Raw genomic sequence first — 9,239 nt, forward strand, 5'->3', positions numbered from 1 at the left:
CACATCTCAGTCATTAACTTTGTGTTTACAGGCAGTGGCAAAAGTGCAAATGTAGATAATTAACTTAAAAGCTTTTCTTGAAACCACAAATTTCCCCTGAATGTTTTACTGTAAACATGTAAGTACCATGGGAGTCCTCTTACATCTGGGAGTATACCAGTGCTGATCAAACCATTATTCAGGTAGGCTCTCCCGTTCCTCGCTGGTGCACATCAAACTACAGTACGCAAGGACATCACCTAGCCAGAGCAATTAGCTAACGTTAATGAGGGAAAAGTAAGTAAACCCTATAAACGTTTTCATCCGGCCATCAAATTTAGCTAGCAGCTAACTGGTCACAATGCACGTACACCAATAGGGGCTTGCCTGTCGGTCCATGGTCCATTTCACTTATGCCAATTAATGTGATTGACATGAGAGATATGCTAACTGTGAATTACATTAAGTTGGTTCAGTATAAATGAGCTATATAGTTAAGTGATTCAACTTTCTAGATAGCTAGATAGCCTATTTAAACAGAAATAGTACATAATCCCTTATAGCTGGAGGGAGCAAATTATGTGTTTTATTTACAAGTCTGGGCCTCATTTATCAAGCGAGCGTATGCAAAAATCTGCGAGTAAACCAGTGTCTGCGAACTTGCTGCAGACAAATGACGTTGAGAAGAATTGAGCGATTGAGGGAAAGGAAGGGAGAAAAGAGGGATGTTTTCCTGGAAACCTGAGCCAGGTACAACGGCAGAGAGGGAGCAAGCAGAAGGAAGAGATGTTTTTTGATATTGAAAAGAAAAGAACAAAATGGTGTTTGGGCTATTATTACACAAAAAACCTACAGTGACTATGCTGCTTTGCAGTGACTGTGGTTGTTATGCTGGTTGAGCAGTGACTGCGCTGGCTAAGCAGTGACTGCGCTGGTTAAGCATTGACTGCGCTGGTTAAGCATTGACTGCGCTGGTTAAGCATTGACTGCGCTGGTTAAGCAGTGACCGCGCTGGTTAAGCAGTGACCGCGCTGGCTAAGCAGTGACCGCGCTGGCTAAGCAGTGACCGCGCTGGCTAAGCAGTGACCGCGCTGGCTAAGCAGTGACCGCGCTGGCTAAGCAGTGACCGCGCTGGCTAAGCAGTGACAGTGGTGTCTTGGAGGCAGTATTTGCTGAGGTTATAGTGGGTGAACAAAATAACGGAAACACTTAACAAAGCCAGTTCTTTTAGTGATAAGGTGGAAGTCTACTTTTCACTCTACCACAGAACCGAATTCCCATAAAACGGAAATTACTTTAGAATTAGTTTAGCAGCATGTGTAGGGTCATCCATGACTACTGGAACAGCTTTGGGGAACATTGTTTGCACCACAGGGTACACCTGATCCTGTTATATGGCGTCTTATTCCTTGGCCATCATACGAACATGCTGACCAATCATCCCACCAGATGGCTGCCCATACTATTACGGATCCCCCACCATGTTTGGCAGCAGACATTGTGGGCTGAAGGCGTCCTTCGGCTTTCTCCAATCGTAAACCTGTCCGGATGTAGGAAATAGGGTGAAGATGACTCATCAGAGCATCTTGCTTTTTTCCATTGCTCAGGGGTTCAGGTTTTGTGCTCCTTACTCCCAAGTTATGGTCACAGATAGGGCTGTCGTAATTACATGATTGCCTGATTGCGATTATTTGTGCCAGATAGCAATAACATTTTGCACAATATTTTGATTCCAAAATCATATGTTTCCAATCTGAATAAGGGATTTGTACGCAAAATGTACAAACACCTCAACAAATTCTACGCAAATCATGTCTGTTTCCATCAGTCAGGATGTCTAGTGCCTGCGAGCAGAAGAGCATTTGACATCTGAGCTCCGTGGAAAGTTATAGACTCAGATCACTTACTGAAACTGATTTACTTCTTAATTTCAGTATGTTTAAAACTATTGTTGAATTATTTTGCACCAAGGCACTGTCATGTAATTTTGCAACATTATTATTAAATAGACAAACACCTTTCAGTCGCATATTAGTTGCAAAAACTCACACGCATGTGAGGCGACTTTTGTCATTTCCATGCACATTTTCCAATTAGATAATGCTCATTAAAATGCATGGATAGAAATATCTGTTGTCCCATTGCATATACATTTTTGAAGATAAATTAATCGTCCTTGTATATTTTTAACGGAATTAATTAACTGAGCATTGAAGCACATTTTGCTACGTGAGGAAATCTTTTTCAAATAACTAGGCTATAGTATTTGCTGCAGAGCGAGAGGTGAAACGTCACGACGTGCAGGAAAATGTAATTGTCATTGCTTTGGCGGTTGCGTTTTGTGAAGACCCATTGTTAACAACATTGATTTAGTGGCAGTTCCAAAGCCAAACACAAATGCATTGCCCTGGGCGCATTTTGGTTTTAAGCAAAATGGAAGAGGTGTGCCCAATAATTTCGAGGAGGCGAATTGCCGGATATGCAACAGAAAGGTGGCGCTTGCGTTGTAAAAGCGTGCGCCACAAATCTGAAGAACCGTCTCAGGATCCATCGCGTGCATTTTTAGGCCTACAATGTTATCAGGCTTACACTATATTAGTGGCATACAATTTACAATATAAAAATGTACATCGTTAATCGCAGTTATTTGTGTGACGATTTAGCGTCAACTAAAATGTCATAATCGTGACAGCCCTAGTCACAGAGGTACTGACTCGATTGATGCACCTGCAGTTCGAGCACCATCTTCTCTGCCTCTGTGTAACTGTTAGCTGCCTCATGTCTTTTCTAGCTGACACATACGTACAGCTAATTGGCAGCCATCCTAGTATGACCTCTTCAGTTGAATCATTAGTGATTTAGTACCTTCAAAGTAAGAGTTATTTTCTACGTGGTGTTTCTGTTATTTTGTCCACCCTCTTTGTCCTGCACTGTAACTGCAGTTGCACTGCAAAATTAGCACTGTATAAAAAAACTAAATATTGGTGGGCAATGTTTCATGAGTCGTGTCCTCTGCTTAGCACTTTTTATTTGTTTTGTCTTCCTATCACTGACTTAACTTAAATCTACTTGGAATAAGGTGTACGTCCTTCCACTGAGTTGCATGGTGGTTCCACCTAGCAGCACTGTCCTACATCAATATTTGCTCCCTTGTTAAAGATGGGAAAAACACATTTATGCTCATATATGAGAGAAATCAAAAAATGTATGTAGGTTAAATTGTTAAAAAAAATATTGATAATCAAAAAAGGTGTAACAGGATATAAACTGCTAAAAAAAAAATGAAGGGAACAAGTAATTATCAGAGTATAACACCAAGTCAGTGAAACTTGAGGGATCTCAATCTGTCCAGTTAAGAAACATAAGCGATTGTGAATCAATGTCACCTGTTTTGGTGCAAATGAAAGTGACCGCAAGTTCACTGAGAGGCAATCATTCCCCAAGAAGGGGAATGGTTTTGCTGGTGGGGGCCACAGAGAAATGCTCTCTCCTTAATCTTCCAGACTGATTTTTCTTTAGTTTTGCATTTTGCTAGTGTCCTTGTCACTACTGGTTGCACAAGGCGGTACCTGCAGCCCATTCAGGTTGCACAGGCAGTCCAGCTCCTCCAGGATGGCACATCTATATGTACTGTCGCAAGAAGGTTTCTGTGTCTCCCAGTACAGTCTCAAGAGCATGGAGGAGATACCAGGAGACGGGCCGTTACACGAGAAGAGCTGGACAGGGCCGTAGAAAGGGCATTAACCCAGCAGCAGGACCGCTATCTGCTCCTTTGTGCGAGGAGGAATAGCAGGAGCACATGACCTCCAGCAGGCTACTGGTATGCATGTTTCTGACTAAACTGTCAGAAACAGACTCCATGAGGTTGGCATGAGGGCCCGATGTCCTCTAGTGGGACCTGTGCTCACAGCCCAGCACCGTGCTGCTCGATTGGCATTCTCCAGAGAACACCAGAATTGGCAGGTCCTCCATTGGCATCCCGTTCTCTTCACAGATGAGAGCAAGTTCACACTGAGCACCTGTGACAGACGTGAAAGAGTCTGCAGACGCCGTGGTGAACGTTATGCTGCCTGCAACATCATCCAGCAGGACCAGTTTGATGGTGGGTCAGTGATGGTCTGGGGAGGCTTATCCTTGGAGGGTCACACAGACCTCCACGTGCTAGCCAACGATACCCTGACTGTGGTTAGGTAACAGGATGAGATCCTCAGACCCATTGTCAGACCTTATGCTGGTGCAGTGGGCCCTGGGTTCCTCTTGGTGCAGGACAATGCCCGGCCTCATGTGGCCAGAGTGTGTAGGCAGTTCCTGGATGATGAAGGCATTGATGCCATTGACTGGCCCTCACGTTCCCCAGACCTGAATCCAATTGAGAACCTCTGGGACGTTATGTATCGGTGCATCCGACACTGCCAAGTAGCACCACAGAATGTCCAGTACCTCACTGATGCCCTGATCCAGGTCTGGGAGGAGATCCCCCCCCCAGGACACCATCTGTCGTCTCATCAGGAGCATGCCCAGGCGTTGTCAGGAGTGCATACAGGCACGCGGGTGGAGGCCACACACACTACTGAGTCACATCATGAGTTGCCGTGATGAAATTCACACAAGTTGGAACAGCCTGTGATTTCATTTGTTGATGTTCGGTGTGAGTTTGAATCCAACCCTCAAATCGGTTGGTGATTTTGGATTCCATTGACTGTTGTGGTGTTATTTGTTCTCAACGAATTACACACTGTAGATTCTGATCTTTAACATGTTTGTTCATCGAAACCTGATGTGTGATTTCAGTGTTCTCTTAATTTTTTGGAGCTGTTTATATTACCGGATCAGGTTAAGCTAACTTGTATGTACAGCCTGTATATAAAACCGTTCAAAAGTTTAGGGTCACATAGAAATGTCCTTGTTTCTGAAATAAAATAAAATATTTGTATCCATTATAATGACATCAAATTGATCAGAAATACAGTGTAGACAATGTTAATGTTATAAATGACAGTTGACATTTCTTATGGAATATCTACATGGGTGTACAGAGGCCCATTATCAGCAACCATCAGTCCTGTTTTCCAATGGCACGTTGTATTTGCTAATCCAAGTTTATTATTTTAAAAGGCTATGTGATCATTAGAAAACCCTTTTGTGATTGTTAGCAACGCTGAAAACTTGTGCTGATTAAAGAAGCAATAGAACGGCCTTTAGACAGTATGTGGGTTGGATTACAGGCTCAGAATGGCCAGAAACAAATAACTGTCTTCTGAAACTCATCAGTCTATTCTTGTCCTCAGAAATAAAGCCTATTCCATGCGAGAAATTGCCAAGAAACTGAAGATCTCATACAATGATGTGTAGTACTCCCTTTACCGAACAGCGTAAACCGTCTCTAACCAGAATAGAAAGAGTGAGAGGCCCAAGTACACAACTGAGCAAGAAGACAAATACATTGTCTAGTGTCTAGTTTGAGAAACAGACGCCTCACAGGTCCTCAACTGGCAGATTCAGTAGTACCTGCAAAACACCAGTCCCAATGTCAACAGTGAAGAGGCGACTCCGGGATGCCGGCCTTCCAGGCAGAGTTCTTCTGTCCGTTTTTTTTTTTGTCCATCTTAATCTTTTCTTTTGGCCAGTCTGGGATTTGGCTTTTTCTTTTGCAACTCTGCCTAGAAAACCAGCATCCCGGAGTCACCTCTTCACTGTTGACGTTGAGACTGATCATTGACCCTTTTTTTTTTTTAAAGACAATGTTGAAATTGTTTTTTCAAATTTTTTGAATGATCCATTATAGTGGTCCCATCTTCCCAGAGGCTAGCATGTTGTTTTGGTAGAAAGAAACCTCTGTACAAAGTTGAAATTCCCATGTTAAATGAGATCGTTTTGAATACACTATATTAAGTTAGTCTTAATTTGCTTTTAAAACAGTAATTCGTTGTTTGAAGAAAGGTAAGGTCATTTGGCAAGTCCCATGTCTAACTAAGGTTAGCAGATAATGTGGAAGTCTGTTAGAACAGCATTTGTGTTCACCTCAGTTCCAGATTTTAAATGTTTATTTTTGGTAGCTACATATTAGCATACTAGGCTAAACCTACTGACATTTTGACTTCTAATGAGCAATTGCATTGTTTCTCACCATTTGTTTATTTTTGTACAGCACATTATCAGCTGGTGTCAAACATACATAAATCTCCATAAAGACCATTCTAGTGTTCTGCAATCTCTGCTTGATGAAAAGCTCAAATGATTGTGACATCCTGGCATTTAAAGGTGCTCACTGGTGTCATGGCCATCCATCTGAAATCTCTTTCCAGCTGAATGAGTGGCATCTGATTCTAGCCTATTAAAACAGGGATCCCCCTCCCCAAATGACCTGCTGCACACCTGAACCTAGTTCATATCGTTGATGTGTCTGAGACGGGGAGAACTTTTAAAATTGTATTTTTGTTGTTTTTGGGGAGGAGCTTGGCAATTTTAATGGGGGAATCGTGGGACTGGAATGCACCTTTAAAGATTACTACTTTCGAAATGCATTTTTACATACTGAAGTGCCTACTTTTTCCGAAAGCCAGTTTGGGTTTTCTGATTCCGCCAACATCCCAGGCCAGGGCCCATATGACTTGGACAACAGGCCTTCGGCCCTGTTTAGGAAAGTAGGGTTAGCTTTTTGTTCATGAGCCTTTTTATACACCTCTGGCCTTTACCTCAGCAACATGGTTCCGCCTCTCCGGCTGGGCTGACAAGGCTGTGAGGCAGTGGTGGAGCCTAATATAGGGGATGTATGTTTATCTATGAGAGTAACAGCTTCACTAACCACTGTTCCTGAATACACTGATAAACTAATATTGCCATACTGCCTGTTTGTTAGGCGTTTTGTGGTCGCCATGTTTGTGTAACCACACGTTGTAGAGAGAGAGATTTTTTTATCCTCTTTCTTTCTCTCTTTCCCCTCCCCCTCTCTCTCTTTCTGTTCCTCTTTCCTCCTGTCTCCCTCGCTCATTCTCCCTTCCCCCTCCCGCCGTCCCTCTCTCTCTCCCTGTCTCTGCCTCTCTCTTTTTTTCTTTTTTGCTCTCAGTTTCCATCTCACTCCCTCCCCCTCCCCCTCTCTTTCTCTCTCTCTCTCTCTCTCTCTCTCTCTCTCTCTCTCTCTGTACCTCTCTCCCTCACTCTCTCTCACGTTGCACCCTGCCCCTCCCTCTCTTTTTCTCTCACGTTGCACCCTGCCCCCATCTCTCTCTCTCTCTCCCTCTCTCGCTCTCTCTCTCTCTCTCCTTCTCTCTTTACCATTCTCCCCTCCCCCACGGTTGCTGCCTCTATCACTCCACCATTTCACTCACTCACTCCCCCTGTCTCCCCCTCCCTCTCCTGTTCTCTTTATCTCCTCCCATTGCTCTCCCTTCAATCCCTCTTTCATTCCATGCAATCATCTGTTCTTTCTACTCTCTCTTTGCTCTTTCTACTCTCTCTTTGCTCTCTCTCTCTGTTTCTATTTTTCTCGCTCTGCTCTCTGTTTTTCTGTCTCTCTCCGTTTCTCTCTCACTCCCTGTGCTTCCTCCATTACGCCCCCATTTTGTCCTCTCTTCTCAGAGCTTACCCTCCCTCTGCTCCATCTCTCCACCATGTTCTCTGTCCTGTTATTCCCCTTCTCCTTCGTATTCCCTCTCTCCTGTTATTCTCCTTCGTATTCCCTCTCTCCTGTTATTCTCCTTCGTATTCCCTCTCTCCTGTTATTCTCCTTCGTATTCCCTCTCTCCTTCGTATTCCCTCTCTCACAGGCCGTTTATTAGACCAACCTAACTAATGTTGGATATTTGAAATGTGCTTCTATTAAGTGTTAGAGTAAAATCAACACTGATTAGTGAAATCTAAAAAAGTTAAAATGTTAGAAGTGGTGTGTTTGACTATGTAACCTTTCAGACCATCTTGTCCCACATACTTGAGTCCAACTGTTTATTTAAACAGCATGTCTTAAGACCTGGCTGGGGTTTAGACCTGGTCTTCTAGAGGGCTGGGGTTTAGACCTGGTCTTCTAGAGGGCTGGGGTTTAGACCTGGTCCTACTGCTGTGTTTGGACCTGGTCTTCTAGAAGGCTGGGGTTTAGACCTGGTCCTGCTGCTGTGTTTGGACCTGGTCTTCTAGAGGGCTGTGATTTAAACCTGGTTTGCTGGAGATGGCTGTAGTTTTAGACCTGATTTTCTGGACAGGGATGGGTTTAGACCTGTTGTCCAGGAAGGACTTACACTTGGTCTTCAGAAAGGGTCTGGGGTTTAGACCTGGTTTACTACAAGGGGCTGGATTTTAGAACTGGTTTTCTTGAGAGGGCTGGGGTTTTAACCGAGTGTTCTGGAAATGGCTGTGGTTTAGGTCTTATGGGACATATCAAGTGAATGACCAGGGGAATAACAGGATGGCAGACTAATGGACCAGGTGAATGACCAGGATAAAAACAGGATTGCAGATTGTACGGACCCGGTAAAAGACAAAGGGAATTACAGGATGGCTGACTGATGGACAAGGTGACAGACCAGGTGAATGACCAGGGGAATAACAGGATGGCTGACTGATGGACCAGGTGAATGACCAGGTGAAGGACTCCACATTCAGGTTCACAGTATTCCTGTTTGAGTGAACTGATTCTACTGCCTAAGAAGAGCTTTCAGACCTTTGACACGAAGACAGTGTTGAGTTCAAAATGTTTACCATTACTAGATTAGTGCCTGTTTATGTGGAGCGAACGTTCTTAGGGTTTCAGGTTCGATTTGCAGTCCGGCTTCCCACTAGAATTAGCAACAGTTTATGAAATGACTGAGTATTTATTATTATGGATCAGCCTACCAGATCTAGTGACATATCAACCTATCAGTGCTTACCCAGGGCGGGATCTTATTGGTTTACAGTCTGCCTGCTCCTAGCACACCACAGGTTCATAATTAGTTGTTGATGAGAATTGAAGCCTTGTCCATGGGGCCGAACAACATCCACAGGTGTATCCCAAAGTAAAGGAAACCCCAGCAGGGTGTTGTCCATGGAACCCTACGAGTGTCTGGAACTCTGAGGGATGTAACACCATTCCCTCTCAAGAAATTAAACAACAAGTTTTTTGTGGATGGTGGTGGAAACATTTTGTCTTTTGTCCTGGTCTCTGGTGCATGAGACATGGCTTCATCAAACCGTTCCCCGACTAACATTTACCTTTTGGATGTTTTTAATTGTATGACCCCAGAGCATGATGGGATGTTGTGTGTGTAAAACCATGCATCCCTTATTTG

The sequence above is a fragment of the Esox lucius genome, chromosome 17 (assembly GCF_011004845.1).
Source record: "Esox lucius isolate fEsoLuc1 chromosome 17, fEsoLuc1.pri, whole genome shotgun sequence".
Taxonomy (NCBI): Eukaryota; Metazoa; Chordata; class Actinopteri; order Esociformes; family Esocidae; genus Esox; species Esox lucius.